The following is a 21204-nucleotide window of genomic DNA, read 5'->3' on the forward strand; positions in this document are numbered from 1 at the left end:
TCGCAGCTGCAGCGGCACCAGAAACCATTAAAAAGTGATTATGAGGGAACAAACACAATGAGCAGCAGCCATCTAAAAGCCAGTGAGGAGTGAAATAGTCTGCATCTGCTGCTCGGCGCCTTCTCAATGCTTTGTTAGGTGTGTAAGTAAGCTGCAAAAGCTGAATCATTTTAACACAGCGACTCAAATCAGCCTCGGTTATGATGCAGAGCAGGTTCTGTTTGAACAATAAATTACCTGCACGCTTCAGATGTGTTTGTGTCATCGTCACTGAGGCCGATACGCATCTCGATGCACTGCCAGCGATCCGAAACCTTAAAGATACATAAGAAGCAACAAGGCGACACGAAACGATTCACCAACACTGTGATGCAGGAGAATAAAGCTACGAAGCTCAATATGAAACACAGTTTGATTTTATTTAAACTAACTAACAACTGCCATGTTTTCCTTACCATATTAGTCATCTTGTTTCTTTTTGACCTCTAAATAAACCTCTTGTATTGTTCTCTGTCTCTAGTTTACATGAATTCACTCTGTGACCTGAACAGTTACTTTAATAATTCACTTACTGTGACGTACGGAACAATTATTCTAGAGCGCAAGTTCTACCAGGAACGTTTTGTCAGCGCACCACAGCTGTAGCATGCTAGCAGGAGAAACAGTTAGGGAGGAAGAATCAATGTAAATATCAGATTATTGGTCATATTTCTAAATAATAAATGCATAATGTCTCTACTAATATATAAATAAATCAGATTTTACTGGTGCAGCGTGAGTTCATACATATCTGTGTCTGGTGCTTTTTTAACGGGGGAAACTGCATCGTGGACGTTTATGTCGGTGAATCTTTCCATCCACAGTTTGTACGTTTGATTTGTGCCAAACTGAGAAAGTTTCAGTGTTTAGTTTCACAGGTTTCTGCTCAACATGCTCATGATGATGCAACATCATCGGGCTTCAGTTTCAGTTTGCTGGATGAACTCTCAAAGGCTTTCTCAATGTTCTGACGGACGGATTACATCTCTGTCGATGTTTCGCTTCTCTTTGTGGTCATTTTTAGTCTCTTTGTGGTCGTTTTAGTCTCATTGCGGTCGTTTTTAGTCTTTATGGTCGTTTTTAGTCTTTGTGGTCGTTTTTAGTCTCTTTGTGGTCGTTTTTAGTCTTTGTGGTCGTTTCGAGTCTCTTTGTGGTCGTTTTTAGTCTTTGTGGTCGTTTTTAGTCTCTTTGTGGTCGTTTCGAGTCTCTTTGTGGTCGTTTTTAGTCTTTGTGGTCGTTTTTAGTCTCTTTGTGGTCGTTTTTAGTCTTTGTGGTCGTTTCGAGTCTCTTTGTGGTCGTTTTTAGTCTTTGTGGTCGTTTTTAGTCTTTGTGGTCGTTTTGAGTCTCTTTGTGGTCGTTTCGAGTCTCTTTGTGGTCGTTTTGAGTCTCTTTGTGATCGTTTCGAGTCTCTTTGTGGTCGTTTTTAGTCTCTTTGTGGTCATTTTTTAGTCTCTTTGTGGTCATTTTGAGTCTCTTTGTGGTCGTTTTGAGTCTCTTTGTGGTCGTTTTGAGTCTCTTTGTGGTCATTTTTTAGTCTCTTTGTGGTCATTTTTTAGTCTCTTTGTGGTCATTTTGAGTCTCTTTGTGGTCGTTTTGAGTCTCTTTGTGGTCGTTTCGAGTCTCTTTGTGGTCATTTTTTAGTCTCTTTGTGGTCATTTTTTAGTCTCTTTGTGGTCGTTTTTAGTCTCTTTGTGGTCGTTTTTTAGTCTCTTTGTGGTCGTTTCGCATCTCTGTCAATGTTTTGTGTTTCTTTTCAGCCATTTTGCGTATCTTCGTGATCATTTCTGTCACTTTGCGTCTTTTTGTCATTTTGCATCTTTGTACTTGTTTTGTGTCTGTTTGCAGTTGGTTTGCATCTCTTTTTAGTGGTTTTGTGACATTTTGTGGTTGTTTTGCACCATCCCAGTATTTAGTTGAAACTGGAGATGAGAGGCTGTCTGACTCCTGTCCAGAGCTTTCTGCTGACTATCACTGATGCTCCTCTGCACAGATATTATACTAAATACTGCGGCACATTACACAGAATATTACAGAAAGAATTTTATAAGACATTATAGGAAGAATATTATAGGAAACCTTTAAAAAAGTGAGATTCAAGTAATATTTTCTTAAAGCAGAGATATCTGCTGATACTGTATTTTAATGAAATTTTATTGTAGCATCAGCATGTTGCAGCTGCTACAGTATGAAGGAAAAACAAATACTTGGGTTTGATTGGCAGATATTCAATAATAAAAGACTCTGATCAAACAACAAAAACACAATCAGACATTTCTGCTTTGACTTTCATACAGAGACTCTGTCAGATGCAGTAATCCTTCCTTCCATCCTTTAACATGTCAGCAGAGTTCACCTGCAGCGACTGTAGAAAACAACATGTTTGTGACATTCTGAGACAGAGGTACAGTAAGTCACCTCGGTATTTTCATTCCACAGGAGTCACATCATCATTTACTCTGAAAGTGATTCAAACAGAAGCACCTGTCCAGGAGCTAATAGCACACAGCTCCCACCTTTCTACACATGTTTACTGCTGCACTCAATCAGCGGACTGAAGACAACATGCTGTCACCAGAGATTCAACGTCAGACGATACCAGAATAGGAAACCTGTAACAGGCCTTCATTTACTGGAAGACGAGGGCTCACCAGTTTAAAGCAAATTTCAGATATTTTCAGAAATATGAAGTTGATGTTGTTGCTTTTTTTTCTTCCTGAAGTGAAAGAAAACGTGTGTGAGACTTGTTTGGATTATGAAAATGAGTCTCAACTTGGGAAAACGGTTGAAAGTCGTTTTCATGGTGCCGTGGATGGAATGTATTTTTTTATCCGGATGGTTAGAAGAGTCTTTGAAGACGCTGAAAGGCTTGTTAGAAGATGTTTTTCAAACATTGCAGAGTAATTATCTTGTAGAGAAATGGATGTGTAGCTCTGTGACTTGAATGTAATACTGATGTAAAGCAGTAGCCTAAATGTCTACCAATGGTTAGAGAGTGTTTGCTGTTTGTCTTTGTTGAGGTGATGCCGTCACTTTAAGACCAGTTTAAGGGTTGATGGAGTGTGAAGCTGCAGTAACAGGAAACTAATGACTGCTGAGGTTTGTATGTTTTGCCAATGTTTAGGAAAAATATCCTGATAAACGTTCAAACACAGAAATGATTATCAGCGTCAGTAGGAGACGCTGTAATTAATCTACCAGGTTGATTAATGATGAATCTGTTTTCTTGCTGGTTTTTGTAGGTTGGTCGAATGTGTTCAGTGTGTGATATGTATTTCAATCAGGAGAGACTCATTTTGATATTTATTGAACAAGCATGAAACATGAAGGTGGAAAAGTCTTTGGCGATTAGACTCCATTGACGCCCCTAAACAATAGCATCATAGGAGTGTTTCACTAAACTGTGTCCATTTTATATGTTTCTTCCTACTTTAGAGGGGAGATAGATGTCGTGTTGTCTTCCAGGTGTGTGTTCTTGATTTTCTTCTAAAAAGTGTATTTTGAGCTCATGTAAATGTATATTTTGTTAATGAATATATATTTCTCAGTGAACTAATGTAATTTACTGTAAGGCAACTATACACGTTTGGTGGTTGAACAAATGTATTTATTTGTGTTTGTATTTCTATTTTCTTTATTTATTATAAAATGCCACTACAGTTGTCTGTAGATACTTGATGTGTGGAGTTCATCAGATTGAGTTTTCTGTAGGAGATATTGATCTGTAATCATTAATGCACTGTGATGCTCTGGGTGTTTATTAGCACTGTAGTAGACAGTTAGGAACTAAAAGTCAATATCAAGCTTTCACACGGGAAGCTGTTTCCTTATTGGCGCCACTGATGTTGAGCGGGAACAAAACGAAGGGAAATAATATTGTTTTATTGTCACTGTGATTATCTGAAACCCTCAAGATTACAGAATTAACTGTCGGGTTAATAAAAGGACCCACAGAGAGAATTTTCCCATCATTTATGACCAGGCTACATGAGGAAGCCACTCGGTGTCGCTGTAGCGCCGTCTGTTCCCTGAGAATTCAGCAGTGATCGCTGTTTGTCCTTTACAGGACACCGTAGCTCTGAAACTCATTCAAGTTTACTTTCACTACCAAAAAGCATTTTTCCTGCACACAATCATGGGAAAAGGAGCGTCTGTAAAACGGATCCGTTCGCTCTGACGACATCTGGAAAGTCTAGAAAAGCTGCACGATTGAATTGTTTTATCGGTTAGTTGCAGCTCTAATAGAAGCCAAAGCAGATAATTACTGCTAATAACTTTTATTGGTTTGGTTTGATCACATACATGAGAGTTAACACACATAAACATAAATAAATATATTTATTATCACTGAATTTAAGTGTAATTTTGAGTTTACGCTGTTAATTCTCTGCAGGTTTATAACTACGACCCGACACATTACACACCGTCAGCACAGCTGTTCTTAAATATACATTACAGCTGCTTCAGGACATTATATCACCTCCATGTTAGAGGTCCGTTTCCTTCATTGGGGGTTAACAACATGTCCTGCTGACACTCGGACTCTGTAAAATCTTAATAGATGTAAAGTGGGAGCATGTGGCAGCCGTCTCTGTTTGGACAATAAACCTGCCCGCTGTCTTCAAACCTTTTCATGCACTTGTCAAACACCATCAATCAGTGGCTGATTTGACAAAAGGCTGCCTAACGGAGCATTGACTCGGAGCTGCTGCCGTTTGGACCCCAGCAGGGTCTCAGTCCTTCAGCGAACCAGCGGGACATCCATCTCAATCATCCTCACTCTCCAGCGGCTCGCTAAGAACGACCCCACGGGGCAGAGAGAGAGAGAGAGAGAGAGAGCAACGAGGGGAGGAAGGAAATACGTGAGGGGCATAGAACGAGAGGAAGAAAGAAAGAAGGAATATAAAGAGTTTGAGGACGAGAGATGGATGAGATAAAAACCTGAAGAGAGAGAGAGAGAGAAGCACACGTGCATGGCAGGTGATGGGACATCCGTCTGTCTGCTGCGATGAGGAACCCAGAGGTCACTGCCTCAGCTGCTCTCCTCTTGTCTCCATGACGACGTCTATCTACTGAACTGCAACAGAAACGTGAAGCTGCCTGAACAAAGAGCCAAAGTCCAACCAGAATATACAGTCTTTGTTCCTCAGTGTTTCTTCTTCTTACAGTCCGTCCGTCTCTCTCATTCGGTGTTGTTCCAACTGTTTTTATTTTTTAATTTCAGATCTGTGTGGAGCGATGATGACGATGATGATGATGATGATGAGGAGACTGTAACTAACAGAAATCGTTTGAGCTTTGCCAGAGGGGAGTCTGCCTTTCAGGATCCTGTTAACTTCAGTTACTTTAGGACTTTAAGTTTCTTTTTCTTGCTTTTGATAGTTAGTTGGGTTATAAATAGTTTTTTGATTTAAATCTTTGTTGAGATTAAGCTTAATTTGTGTTGTAGAGTTAATTGTTTATTTCTGCCCCCCTTATGTGTCATTTATCAGGTCTGTTATGTTGAGTTCACTTTAAGTTGCTGTTTGTTTGTTGACCTCAAGTTGAGTTAAAGGGAGCTGGTGTCTGTAATTACTTTCTTTTAGTTTTTTCTATTTTTGTATTTTGGAAAAAATAATTAAAGTTGAAATTAAGTTGTAAATAAATTACTATTTGTTTTTTTACACCTTGTGTTCTTGAGTTTTACTGCTTGGTCCCTGACGACTGTCATGTTTTAATGACGTCATCTCGTTGTGTCTCTTCTTCTGCGACGGTTTAACGGCACCGACTGGAGAATTAACGCCACTGATGGAAACCTGGCAGCTGTCATGTCTATTGGCTTTTTTAATAATTGGTACAACCTGCCACTGAATCTGCAGCCAAAAATCAGCTGGTTTTTGAAAGTAACATGCTGTTTCTTTTGTCCTGCTATTATTAAAGATGTATTTCTTTGCTCTTTATGTTTGCAGGAAATGAGCAGGGTTCTGGTGAGGAAGACCAACAGAGTCCAGATGTGTATGCTAGAGCACATCAGTCAGTCCTGAAGAGGTGCTGCTAAGGCTCAGGGAGTAAACACCACCACCTGATACAGATGTGCAAAGAGGGAAATGAGGACAGAGCTGCACCTGCTGCAGGTTACAGGACTCATCATGTTCTCTGTGGAGCCAGAGCTTAAAGGCTGCAGATATTCTCTGTGAGTCCTCGTGAGGTTTTAGTTTACATTATTGTGACAGTTCATATTTATTGCGAAGGCTCATGTGAGAACAAAACAAGGTCAACAAGCTGCAGGTTACAGAACTAACTAAAGATGACAAATATGAAATTAACTTCATGTCTTCAGAATTCAACCACAAAGTTCATAATCATTCATAAATCAGTCTCATCATGTAAACTCATAAATAAGTTACAAGTTAATCAAGTTAGAAACAATATAGATGTGATAGTTAATTGGTTAGTTGGCACTGAAGCCTTTATTGATTTATTTGTGATCTGTGTAACTGATTCAACAGAGGAAACATTACTTACTCATGTTTATATATTTGTCTTTATTTAATCTCAAAAATCATTGAGGGTGAAGCCAATCAATCAATTAAAACAAACATATAAATACAATTAATAAATAGAGTTACAACAAAATCAATTAAAAACAGGTAGAAACAGAAGTTAAAGGTTTGAGATAAGGAGTTTGTTCTAGGTTAAGATCATTTCACTGCGTTTTGAATGTTTGAATGTTCTTATTTTTCATGGTGACTGTTGTCCAAGGCTACTTTATATTATTTTTAATGTAGGCTGATGTTCTAAACAAGTGACTGAATAACATGGTTGTCTGCTTTGAGGACTAACTGAAGCATTAATGAGCTTTATGTTCCAGAAACATTAAGTACTACTTGTGTTGTGGTTAATAGAAAGAACGTTTGGTCGGTAGAGGACGTGTCTGTTATTCACAATAAAAATATGGTTACTGTAAATAAATGCATCTCTGTACAAAGAGGGAAATACAGAACATATACTTTTGTCCTCATCTATATGAAATTAGTTCAATTAATTAGATTTTTGTTTTTTAAAATGTCTTAATTGTGAAAACTAAAGTATCAAGACGTCTGTAAACTTATTTGAACTTTTTAAAGGCTTTTTGTTTGAGGGAAGTGAGTTCAGACACCCTGTAACAAAGATCACGTCAGACGTTACTAAATGCGTCTCTGACTGAAAGCATTAATGTTTTCAGATTCCTCACTGTGTGCTTAAACAGAGTGAGACGTGTTTGACCTGCAGCACATGTTCCTGCAGTGTTCCTGCTCGGCTGAAAGCCTCCCTGTCGCTCTGCAGTCTGTCAGCTCACAGCACAGAAGCAGAGGAGCGAAACAACAGCAGGGAAACAGAAATATTATATATATACACAGTCGTCCTCTCTTCCCAGATGAGCAGAGAGAACAGATGTGTACATGAAACATCTTGCAAGATTTTAGAGAAATAAAAAAGATACAGAAATAACAAGCAGTGGTGAGTTCAGAGTGCAGGGAGACAAAGATACAGATTAAATAAAATAAGATTGATAAAACAATCAATCTCCCAACGGCTGCTGGAGACGGAGACTGTCGTGTCCTCACACAGACAGCTGCTCTGATGACTTCCTCCTGTCCACGCCTGCTGCTGATTGGCTGGAGTAGTGTAGTGTCCAAGTTACTGTGTTTGTCTCTCATTTACAGAGTCAGGACTGTGTATGTGAGCGTAACGTGAGGAGATGTTCACTAACAATCATTCTCCAGAATCACTGACTCGACCTTTAACAGGAAGGATTTCTGATCACTTCTGCTGCCCCCCCCTCTGTGCTTCTGGTGTGTGTGACGCTGGTCATGGACCTGGTGGACGTCACTGGCTAAACTGGCAGCAGATGTTCTCTGACAGCAGCAACAGAGCAGGAACACGACGGATGCTGTGAACGTTGCAGGTGAGTTATTTACAATAATTACAAGAAATCTGAAAAGTGGACCCGACTCGTAGCTGCAGTCAGCTCCCCACCACGTTCAGACAGAAAGACTCGTTAGAGATGAACTGCACCTCGTCTGGAAGATGGACGAGATCCGGCGGCTGGAGGAAGTGAACATGATGACCATGATGTAGCAAATAATAATGTAAAAATACAATAATAAAGAGTAATATGATGCAAAAATAAAATCATTTTACACATGTTACTACTCCCTCTACTACTACTACATAGTAATAATAATAATAATATTTATATCATTGGGGAAACAAGTCCTCTGAATTAAAGGACAAACTGTTGGTTCTGATGGTTGGCATTGATTCTACAGTGTCTGAACTCTACTGGAGGGAAGAACATCATTCTTCCAGAAGATATTCCATCATTTGTATATTTATTAAATGAATATAAAGTAATGCAGCTGTTTAAAAGCTTGTTGTTTCGCTGCTGCATCTCGTTGGCTCGTTTTTGGCAGTTTGTCATGAGCTTCAAGGAGATGTTTTTAATCGAGAGACTTTCTTTCTCTCTCTCTTAGTTTGATAACATTAAAAGTACCGTTAGGCTTCGCTGACGGCTTCCTGACTCATTTTAAAAAAGACGAGAGAGAGAGAGAAGCAGGTAGCTGGTGAATGAGAGCAATAAAACATTATTTTCTGATTGTTTCACGGCGGTTCCAAATAAACACACCCACACCCTGCACCTCCACACACCCTGCAGATGTGCTTCAACGCCTGATAATCATAATCATATGTGTATTGTGGGAGAATTACCATAGTTTTTTTTTTCATACGTTTTCATGTACAAAAAGACCCAAAATGAACACTGTAAGCAGACTATCTGATTACTATAAGCAAAGTATTAAAATAGCATTTGTATAAGAATGATTCTGTCCTGAGCTGTTTGATCCATATGAGCGATTGATCACTGTATTGTCATTGTAATTGTTATTATTGTTGTTGTTATGCTTCTCTGTCTCTCTCAACCCAGCCGGTCGAGGCAGATGGCGTCTACCTAGAGTCTGGTTCTGCTTGTCGTTGCTATCTGTTAAAGGGGAGTTTTTCCTGCTGTTCATGGAGGAATGTTGGGTCTCTGTAGATTAAAGAGTTCAGTCTAGACCTGCTCTATGAAAGAGACCTGAGATAACTTCTGTTGGGATTCGGTGCTTTATAAATAAAACTGAATTGCAGGCAACATTTCTACATACGTTCACCTCCAGTTTTGGAACTTTGACCATAATAATAGTTAATAAATAACATTTAACCACTAAAAGCAGAATATGATGACCTCATCTTTACGTGAACTTTGTAGCTCTTTAATAACTTCCTGTCATCATACTACAGCCAGTAGAGGGCGCTGTCACTGATTCATTGATTCAATCATCTTTCATTTTTCTTTTTTCTAAATCCTGGAGGGTCTAAAGTTTTATTGTTGTTAAAGAAAACAAAATAAAGCAACAACAGCTGCAGTGTTGCATTAAAGAAGCAGATTCCTTTGGATCTTTAGAACTCCGTTAGAAGTGAAGGAGCTTCTGAACTGCTCCTACCAACAGAAGAGCAGGGAACTGTCAAAGTGTTTCAGCCTGTTTCTGTCGTTCCACATAAAGATAAAAAAAACAGCTCAACAGTGTCCAACCTCAGCCCCGCTGAGGAAGAGGGGAAAAAAGAAATCAAGACATTATGGAGAAAATCTTCCATCATTCATACTGTTATTTCAGCTCCAGGAGGAATCCTTCTGCAGCAGCAGCTCGCCTGCTCTCACAGCTGAAGGGAAATTAATACAAGAGATTCAGGGATTATTGAGACACAAGAGAAGAAGGACACAAGGACAAAGTTACTTACAGGACTTTTACCTGAGTTCTTTAGGTGAATTCCCTTCTGCTGACTCAGCATGAGAAGAGCTTTAAGAACTGCAGAAGGCAGAGAAAAGAGACATCTCCATAATATATTTACTGAATATGTCACAGCTTTCTGGCTGCAGAAGCAAATTCATGTCTCCAGGAGAAAAAAAATCAACTTATTTACTGTAAAAAAAAAAAAATTTAAATAAGATTATTTAGATACAAAATGGTGAAGTGAGATGATGGAAACATCTCAGGAGGAAAAAGAGATAAATATTTGCAGAGATTTTTGACGGCAGCTATTTACTGCTCAGAGCGTTTTACTTCATCGTACGCCAGCCTGCCTCCAGAAACACAAGAAAATAAAAAACAACTTCAATCTGCAGCAGCAACACTCCCCATCTGTGATGCATGTTGACTTTTAACAAGATTCTGCCCCACATGGTTTTTATTTCTGAATATTTGAGTCCTTAAAGTTCCTTAATTCAGCTGTTTTGACTGGAGCTGCAGCAGTTTATTATACTTTTATTGCCGCGGACGACAAGGAACTGGAGACTGGATTGTGCTGAAGCTGGATGCAGCTGCTGTTACAGACAACACACCTCTGATGATCCGCCTCAAATCAACTTTATTTCACTCATGTTGACAAACTGAATGGACTCAGAAGGGCAAGCTCTTCTCTATACCTTTAATTGCATTGTTTTAATTGTTATTTTTCCTTTATGAAGCACTTTTTAACTTGTGTTCTGGTGCATTTACATGAGTTTTTCCTCATCCAGATATGACATCCATACAGATTTTCATTTTCATTCTGTCAGTAAACACACACACACAGTGATTCACATTTCAGCTGACTCATAGTTTTGAGGACGTTTAGATGGTCAGACGCTGTATTTATCCTTCCTTCAGGACATTTTCTCTCAGTTTTAGAAGCAACAAAAAGATGAGAAGATAAAATCTGCCTCCAAACTTAAACTTGCTGAGGAAGCCCTTTTTCCACCATCATCTTCTTCCTCCTTCTGCTCTTTTTTGGGGCTTTTCCTCTCAAGTGTGTGTGTGTGTGTGTTAGTGTGTGTGTGTGGGTGGAGGAGATGAGTTGTTTGTGCCATGCTCCTTTAAATCAAAGGCGAGGGGAAGGCTGTGCTTTAATCATATTTCACGCCGACCTCACTTATCTTCCTCGCCTGTTGTTTAAGGCCTGTCACTGCAGATATATCGGCCTCAGTGTGACTGCTACAGTATGGGGAGTTCGGAGGCAAAACGCAGACAATCACACAAAAGGGACAAGAACAAAAATACACACACACACACACACACACACACAGCCCAGAATATTCTGTATTCATGTACTCAAACACACAGCAAACAAGTTATGTTAAAATCTGGTATCGTGGGATGTAAAGGAGTCAGAATCTGTTCGCGTTTTCTTTGGAATTGCCAACTTGAGGTGAACGTATATATAGAAATGCTGCCTGCAAGTCAAAAGTCAGGGCTTAAACCTGCCCTGAATGCTTTGTTTGCAAGGTTACCTCTACTTCCTCCCCATGATGACATCACATTGTCACACATGTCCATAAACATGCATCCGTTCTGTAGCCGTGGTCGCTAAGGTGGTTGCTAAGGTGTTTCCACGTGTTGTTCACGCTCATATTTTAGATCTCATACAGCTGCAATATTTATTTATTTATTTATTTATTTATTTATTTATTTATTGGGACCATGTACAGTGTTAAACATAAATGCACCAGAGTTAGCTTACAGCTCATTTTCATCTGCAGTCCCTTCAACAGGTCACAATTAAAACATAACAGCACAATAACAAACAGTACAAAGCAAAAAAAACACACACAGGACACATAATACAAAATACAAAGCTACACATAGCAGCACATCACACACGCCCACAATGTCAACTAGAAGTTAATAATGTAAGCTTGTCAAATTAAAAGCAAGATTATTTACGTTCATGTTTAAATTTAGAGTCAGTGGTTACAGAGTAGTTTTTAGCAGATTTTTTCATTTGGTTTTAAACGTACTGCAGTTCTTTATATCATCAGGTAAATGTTCCACTAAGTTGTGGCTTCACACAGAAAACTGATGTCCAGATGCAGTGTGATGAAATGGTCCAATCTAAAGAGGATATTCTGGAGGATCTAATAGAACTTACTGAGCGAGTGAACACAAAGTCACACAGTGGAGGAGGACAAACCATTTAACATTTTATAAACTAGGCACAAATTTTAGAATAATCTATGATTTTCAAAGCTCAGTAAATTGTTTTTCTCCAGTATCCTACAGTGATGGAAATACATTGGCTTTTTGTCCATTTGTTTGTATAAGGACTCAAGAGGTTTTATGGCTGTTTCTCCAGCCTGCCTCCAACATGACGTGATGCAATAAGATTTAGATTTTAGATTTTTATTTGCACAAAGATACAATAAAAATATTACACAGTAAAAAGTTATATTAAATTGTGCAGGAGAGGAAAGGGCTTATACAAAGTCCTCCCCTTCATTTCAACAAATAAATAAGACATCTGGGAAAGAATCATAGCTGCATAAATATCTTGGCTGCGTCCAAAGAGAGACAGTTTCTATAATGTCTAAAATTTGTACATTTGTACTTGTAAAAGTTGTACTTTATGGTTTTAACTGTTTTTTTTAACATGTGTCTTAAAGTTCACATTTGGATCCAGTGTCACACCAAGATATTTAAAATCAGTAACTATGTCAATCTTTTCACCTTTGAATATCAGCGTTAGGAGGTTGTACCATGGTTTAAGAGAAAAACATACCCTTTGTCTTGTTTACATTTAGACTCAGACATGATTGATCAAGCCAATGTGTGATCCTTTCCAATGCAATTGTTAGCTTAGCAGCAGCTAACTCAGCTGTTTTTGCATGTGTGTACACAACAGTGTCATCTGCATACATTTGTAGTTCTGTATCATGACACTGTTGAGGGGGATCACTAATATATAGGCTAAATAATAGGGGACCTAACACTGACCCTTGTGGAACACCCATTGTGCACTTCATGTTACTGGACAGTGTGTCACCAACTTTAACACATTGTCTCCTATTAGATAAATATGAAGACATCCATGCCAGTGCTCTAGATGAGAAGTTAAATTTAGAGAGCTTCAATATTAAAACATCATGATTGACTGTGTCGAATGTTTTATGCAGATCTAAAAATACAGCAACAAGTCTTGATTTAATTTGCTCTATTAAGTGCAAGGTAGCAGTTTCAGTGGAATGATTTGTATACTGATTGTACCATAATGATTTGCAGTATACTTACTGGTCTGTAGTTACTGGCTTCAAGGAGGTCTCCAGATTTAAAAATAGGCACATTTCCAGTCATCAGGAAAGGAGCTGTGTTTAAAAGACAAGTTAATTAAATGAGCAATAGGGGGAGTTAAAATATCTTTGTGTGATTTAACAAACATGGTGTCAAATTGGAAAGCATCTGTACTTTTGGAGCTTTTTAAGGAGCTGATGATTGACCTGTAGCATCTATAGGAACAATATCCAGTTTCCTTTTCATATTTTTTTTCCCAACTTATTTACAGACTCAAGAAAAAAAATATTAAAGACAGAAGCAACAGTAAGATGATCTTCAATTAACTTTCTTTGTACTTTGAGTTTCCCTCCTTGTGAGATTAGTGATGTTTCTCCAGATTGATTTCCTGTTGCCTTTTGCCTCATTTAATATATTGAGATAAAAACAAGATTTAGCGTCTCTTAGCTAACTGGATAACTTTGTTCCTTAAACCTTCATAAATCAGCATGTCAGTCGGATGGATTTGAGAAGTTGACATTTGGAGTAAAGAAGGAGAAAAAGAAGTGAAATCCTGCTACTATAGTTTGTTTACGTAGCCTCCGGAGCCGGAGGAAGTTTCCTGAAGCTGACCAATCAGAACAGAGTGGGGTCATCAGGAGGCGGGGCCTTAAAGAGACAGGAGCTAAAACAGCCTGTTTCAGACAGAGGCTGAACTGAGGGGCTGCATAAAGGACCAGTAGAAGATAAATAAGGAGTTTTTATTCCAGTAGAGCCCCAGAATATAAATATAGAGCTGGACATGTGCAGAATATGTGTGTTTTAAATCACACTTGACAAAATGTGAACCTGTCCTTTAATATCTTGTTTGCACAAGACAAAAACAAATATCATCTTTCAAGACTTTGGATCTGAACTTCCAACCAACCAGAGGTCAAACTATCACCAGAGAACAATAACAAAGTGTGTGTGTGTGTGTGTGTGTGTGTGTGTGATCAGCTCCATTTGTTCAGTCCCATGAAGACGATCCATCATACAACAAACATGTTCTATCCTGGCAGCTGAAATGGCAAATGAGAACACACACACACACACACACACACACACACACACACAGTAAACACCATTCCAGGAACAGAAAAACATCATCCCCTTACCTCCAGAAAAAGGTGAATTACTACGAGCAAACAACAAGGACACAAACACAGCCATCAATTTAACAGGAGACGGAGGAGAAAACAACACGTGAAGTTGTGCAGCGCTGACATCATCAGAGCTGTGAGAGGAAGATCATCTGTCTGCGTCCTGGAAGCCGCAGGAAACAACACGCATCGAAATATCTTGTTCCACACAGAACACGTGTAGAATTACATACATACATACATATATATGTATATATATATACACATTATTGACTTGATGTCTTCAAACGTCTTGTTTTGTCTCCAAATATTCAGTTGGAAGTTTTGTTGATAAATGACTTTCACTTCAATCCAGTCTTAATTATTAATTAATAATTGATTATCTAGAGACAGTAACTGGGTTCAGAGACTGATGATGGTTTTAGTTTAATATATTTTGGTAAAATACAGACTGAACATAAAGCTCAAAACATATTTCCTGTTTTTTACTGTGACCAGCAAAAAAGTCATAACTAAGAAATAAACGACCAAAGAGTCTCCAATAAAAGTAGACTGGAGGGCAACTGTAAAAGAAATGTATGATATGAAGAGACTGACTTTCTTTGTATTGATAAATTATTATTATTATATAATAATGAGTAAAGTATTGGATGAAATGGCTGCTGGACAGTGATGCTGAGATACTGATGAAGAATATTAAGATGTTCTCGTCTGTTTTCACAAACTTTATGTTAATTTGTATTGTAGCCTGAATTATCACTATTATTGTTTTATTTATTTCTCTACTGAGTGAATGTAGAAGCTGTCAGCAGGTGTAAATATCACACCTGTTATATGAGGACACTCACGCAGCACCTGCAGCCTCCGTCTGCAGAGTCACGAGACTAAATCAGAGAAACAGTTTGAGACAGAAAAAACACTTTAAATGAGCTTCACAGAGTGTAAAAAGCCGACAGAAAAATTCAATCCGGGGGCTTTGACTTTGTCACGGTGACACATTTCACTGTGAATTAGACGTTAAGAAGACGAGCAGACAAACATCTGGACTGATGAGATGCCGGTCGACTGTGAGACCTCGCTGTACTCAGACGTTGAGTTGACCAAAAGTAAGAATTAGCTGAGGCCCCAAATTCCATTTAATCAAAATCACAGATAGTCCCACTGCCAGAGGAAACTCATTTTTCCTGTTAATCAATTAAAATCAAAAGTAATGTCTAATCTGCTGCTACATTATGAAGAGTCCACACCTCTCAGGTCATCTAGGACACATCAAACCTTTAGTTATTTTGCTCCACATATCTGAATAAACTGAAGTCTGCTGCAGCTGCAGCTCACAGTTCTTCTAAAATCAAGGCTGAAGACTCATTTATTCATATCTCGCTCAGGTCTGTGGTTTTTATTCTCCTGTTTATGTGTTTCATTCTATTTTATGTTCTATTTAAAATGTTCAATTCTATTTAAATGTGTGTTTTCATATTGAAATGTTCATTTTTAATGCCTTTTTTTCAGTTTTTTTAATTGCCTCATTGTTGAGAAGTGCTGCACATATAAACTTGATTTGCCTCTCTTGACTGTTTAAGGCGTTACCATGGTTACTCAGGGGGCTATAAGGATGAAACGTGCTCTTTTTCAGGAACACGTTGAACTTAATAGAAGTTTTGAATAATTTAAGTTATAAACTAACATATTATTTATCTGTCAGGCAGCTTTTTCTGATCACTTGAAAATAATTCCCGGTGCGCTGGCGGTCCGTCACCGCGCTGCTCCCTCAGCACTCGGCCATCTTGTCTCTGTGACTTATTGAACAGGGTGGTCAGTGGTATTTCCTGTGTTGCTAGTAATGGTAGTGAAAACCATTTGTCACAACAAGTTCACCGTAGCTGCAGGAAATCTCCGAGGAAAAAAAAAAAAAAAAAAAAAGGATGTCAAGAAATAAATGATTGCCACTTTGATCCCAGCTGGCCACCAATCTTCCTCTCAACACTTTTCTGAAAACTTGCAGCACCGGCAGGCCACCAAAATCCATACATTTCAAATGAAACGGTCATTGTTCCCTGAGATTAATATGTCTCGCCGGTAGTAATACAGGAAAAGCTTGATGTACCTGTCAGAGGCCGGCGGAAAAATAAATGACAGAGAAAAGAAACACAAGTTTTAAATGATGTTTGAGTGCAGGATCTGTGTTCTCATCTCTGCAACACAGCAGCTGAACTAACGCTATGAATAATACTTTAATGAAGAGAGTATTTAATATGGATTTTATTGGTTACTATAAAGATGCCAGGTTGTTGACAGACAGTTATTATAAAACAGCAGAAACAGGCTGAAAAGTTGCAGCTAATTAAAGATAATGTTTGAATCGTCTCCGTAACAGCCGGATGATGACGGACATGTCAGATCAGTGAAGTTTAAATACATCTGGAAACTTGTTACAGGCTTCAGGTTTCATACAGACAGCAGCAGGTTGATCTCTGCCTTTATTACACAACTTCCACAATATGACTCATTCACAGCACACATAAGGTTTAACTCACAGCTTCTAATTTAACAGTAATAGTTTTTATCATTTTCTGACATTTTATGGACCAAAGTAATCAATTAATTCAGAAAATAATTAACAGATTAATCAGTAGGTGAAAAATGTCACTCACTGTTTCCTAAAGTCTAAAACGACGTCTTCAAGCGTCCACAACAAAGATCTTCAGTTTACTGTCACAGAAGACTAAAGAAACCAGAAAATATTCACATTTAAGAAGCTGGAATCTTCTCAAAACAATTTATTGATTATCAAAATAGTTGGCGATTAGTTTAATTGTTGGCAACTAATCAATTAATCATTGCAGCTGTAGTTAACTCAACTCAGTGTCAGTTAATGCTGCTTTACCCAAAATATACATCAATATATATGACATCATTAGATTATTAATAGTGAAGCATCAGTGTTAGAGCAGCATGTTACTGTTGTAGCTGCTGGAGGTGGAGCTAGTTTACACTACTTTATATACAGTTAGCTAGTTTAGTCCAGTGGTTCCCAACCTAGGGGTCCGGCCCCTCCAAAGGGTCAGCAGATAAATCTGAGGGGTGGTGAGATGATTAATGGGAGAGGAAAGAAGAAAAAACAAAGTTCTGATACACAAATCTGTTTTCAGTTTTTGGACTTTTTCCCAAGCAGCAACCTTCAGGGCTGTAAAATGAAGCCAAAAACTGCAGTTCCTTGAACGACCACTTGAGGCTCCAAAAGCGAGTCAATCCCCATAGACCCCCATGTTAACATGTCCAACTTTACAGCAGAAATAAACATGTTTACAGCCTGGTACAAACAACGGTTTTGGTCTCTGTAGCTAATTTCCTCTTTCATGACAACTGTACGGGGGGTGAATTTTTTTATAACTCACCTGTTTAAATTTTATTAAGCTGTAAAGTTATGCATAATGAAGGACATGGCTGCTTTGAGTGACAGGTCCGCCAGCCGCTAGGTGGCTTGTTTCAGCCATTCGGCCCGCCTCTTTGCCCGTTTTTGATTGGCTGGGAGTTAGACAGCGTCACGCACTGCCAAGATGGCGACGGCCGGAGCGGCTCACTTTGAGCTTCAAAACCGCTTCAAAAACCAACGAGTGACGTCACGGTAACTACGTCCATATTTATATACAGTCTATGCCTTTTCTCTAATCTTTGATTTTTGCTGAAATATTGGATCATTTGAACATTTATTGAAATGAAAGCATGTGAGAAGTTTAGAGGGAAAAATCACTATTTGGTGGAGCTGTTAACAACTCATAGACATGTGAAATGTGACCCCGACTACACACTGCTTTATGTAAGACGTCAAAAGCCAAAAAGGTTGGAAACCACTGGTTTCATCTTTAACAATGTGTTGTATTTTAAAAGCTTGTTATATTATCCATTGTGTCAAATCTTCATCTGAAAAGTAACTAAAGCTGTCAAATAAATGTAGTGGAGTAGAAAGTACAATATTTCCCTCTGAAATGTAGAAAGTAGCATCACATGGAAATACTCAAGTAAAGTACAAGTACCTCAAAACTGTACTTAAGTACAGTAGTTGAGTAAATAGTTACCTTCCACCAGTGAAGAAAGAGAGGACAGATGAGCTTTAGTTGACTAGTTTAGCATGCAGACATACATCTCTCCCTGTGGTAAACCAAACTAAGCTAATTGCTTTTTATTCCAAATATTATACAAGTGGAGACTGCGAGCCGCCTCCGAGCTGTTGACACAGCAGGAGAGATGTGAAGCAGCCGCTCATCTCACCGCTGGCTGAGACTCACCTGAGTCACAGCGTAGAGAAGGTTGTGTTTATTCATGAGAAGAAAGAAAATGATATTAGCTGGTTATTTCATGATCTTTTATTCATTCTTATTGATGTGTTTTCTTCAGAAGTCATCTTTAGAGAATGTTGTTTGAGCAAATCAATCTTCAGAACTTTGTTATATGTTTTAAAGAAACAGCTGCTGCTTTCACTCATAAATACAACACTCAGAGTTTCTGTTCTGAGCTCAAAAATGTGACACATAAAACTATCCAGCTAGCTGAAAATGATGTTAAGATTTTGTGATATAACATTTGCATCGTGTCCACATGTTAAAACTCTTCACACAGTCGACACAACAGCAACAGTTCTGGATCAAACTGTGACACATTTTCATAGTTTTCACACAGAAAGCGTTCAGTGACTACAGCCTTCAAATGTCCTCAATACGTTTCTCACTCAAACACAAACAAGCAACAAACTCCTCACTTCCAAACAGTTTATGTTCAAACACTAACATGTATTCATACGGATCAGAACCACACTAAAATACATCTATATTCAACCAAAAACAAGATGAAAGCTTCCTGCTGCGTTTCTATGACTCGTTCCTGTAGATACACTGTAGTACGTTCTATAGAGAGCTACACATCTGACTGTATTTACACTATATACACATTTATACACTATCAACCATTAAACTACATAAACACAATATACACATTTATACACTATCAACCATTAAACTACATAAACACTATATACACATTTATACACTATCAACCATTAAACTACATATAAACACAATATACACATTTATACACTATCAACCATTAAACTACATATAAACACAATATACACATTTATACACTATCAACCATTAAACTACATATAAACACAATATACACATTTATACACTATCAACCATTAAACTACATAAACACAATATACACATTTATACACTATCAACCATTAAACTACATAAACACAATATACACATTTATACACTATCAACCATTAAACTACATAAACACAATATACACATTTATACACTATCAACTATTAAACTACATAAACACAATAAAACAGTGATGTAATAAAGATCCTCATGTGCTGCCTGTGTTTTTATCTTAGTGTGTCTGATTGACATGAGGAGATAGATAAATGATAGATGATAGGTAGATTAAATAACCAATAGATTTTCTAAATGTTCGTTAATAACGTGATGTTGACGGAACAGAAAGGTGAAACTCAGCTGCAAGGGCAGCGCAGGCCTCAGACAGTCTACAATTCACACTCGATAGAGTTCATCTTCACAAAATGCAGCGGTTGCGAGTTGTTTTGATTCAATGCCTAAATAATTACCTTTGCAAGACCAGAGTGAAGTATACTGTGAGCTTTCTACGCCGTCACTCAGAGACTAACGTTAACTCCAGCAGTAAAACAAGACCTGCTGGTGACACTAAACAAATCAAACAAATCAGAAAATTCCTCTTTCATATCAAATATGAATCTTAAACAAAAGGAATCACAAAAAAACAACATTTCTCTGCATGTTTGTCTTCAGTGTGTGTGTGTGTGTGTCACAATAATCCTTTATTGTCATTCATGGTCATCGTCTGCTCTCGGTGAGGCAGCTTCTCTAAATTGATTTGTTGTACCAATCTCACCAGAACATAATTGACCATCAGACGTTTGGACCAAATCACCTGAAAACCCTCCGAGGCAGGAGCTGAAATCCAATCGCAGCCTGAAGATCAGTCGCTCTGTTCCTCTGCAGCAGATAAGGAGGGAAAACAAACACTTTCAAGCTTACAAGTTCACTTATTTGAACTTGTCAATCAGTGATCTCATCAGTCGTCCTGTAAAGGTTGACATCACTTTCACCATGATGCTGTAATTTTCTAGTACAGAAATGACAATTTTTATTCCATCCATCCATCCTTCCCTCCCTCCCTCCCTCCCTCCCTCCCTCCATCCATCCTTCCATCCATCCATCCATCCTTCCATCCATCCATCCTTTCATCCTTCCATCCATCCATTCTTCCATCCATCCATCCATCCATCCATCCTTCCATCCATCCATCCTTCCATCCATCCATCCTTCCATCCATCCATCCATCCATCCATCCATCCATCCATCCTTCCATCCATCCATCCATCCATCCATCCATCCATCCATCCATCCATCCATCCATCCATCCATCCATCCTTCCATCCATCCATCCATCCATCCATCCATCCTTCCATCCATCCATCCATCCTTCCATCCATCCATCCATCCATCCATCCTTCCATCCATTTTTCACTGCTTATCTGGGACCAGATCACGTTGGCATCAGACTGAGTAGCCCAGCAACGCCCTCCAGCTCCTCCTGGGGGATCCCAAGGTGTTCCCAGGCCAGGCGAGATATGTAGTTCCTCCAGCGTATTCTGGGTCTGCCCCAGGGTCTCCTACCAGGTGGACCAGTGCCAGGAGGATCCTAACCAGGTGTCCAAACCACCTCAGCTGGCTCCTTTCAATGCGAAGGGGCAGCGTCTCTACTCTCAGCTCCTCACACACTTTCCAGAGGAGAAGCTCAATTCAGCCGCTTGTATCTGTGATCTCATTCTTTCAGTCAAGCTGGTGACCAGTGAGGGTTAGAACAACTAGTAAATTGAGAGCTTTGCCTTCTGGCTC

At 38.7% G+C, this 21204-nt stretch overlaps 1 long non-coding RNA gene across 1 annotated transcript; it reads left to right on the top strand.

Annotated features, from left to right (window-relative positions):
* The first annotated feature begins 298 nt into the window (after positions 1–298).
* On the top strand, positions 299–7007 carry LOC121894795. The gene is made up of 2 exons (XR_006095614.1): positions 299–684; positions 5985–7007. It is a non-coding gene; the product is annotated as an uncharacterized LOC121894795 (long non-coding RNA).
* The last annotated feature ends 14197 nt before the right edge of the window (positions 7008–21204 follow it).

This window comes from Thunnus maccoyii, chromosome 3 (genome assembly GCF_910596095.1).
Source record: "Thunnus maccoyii chromosome 3, fThuMac1.1, whole genome shotgun sequence".
Classification (NCBI taxonomy): Eukaryota; Metazoa; Chordata; class Actinopteri; order Scombriformes; family Scombridae; genus Thunnus; species Thunnus maccoyii.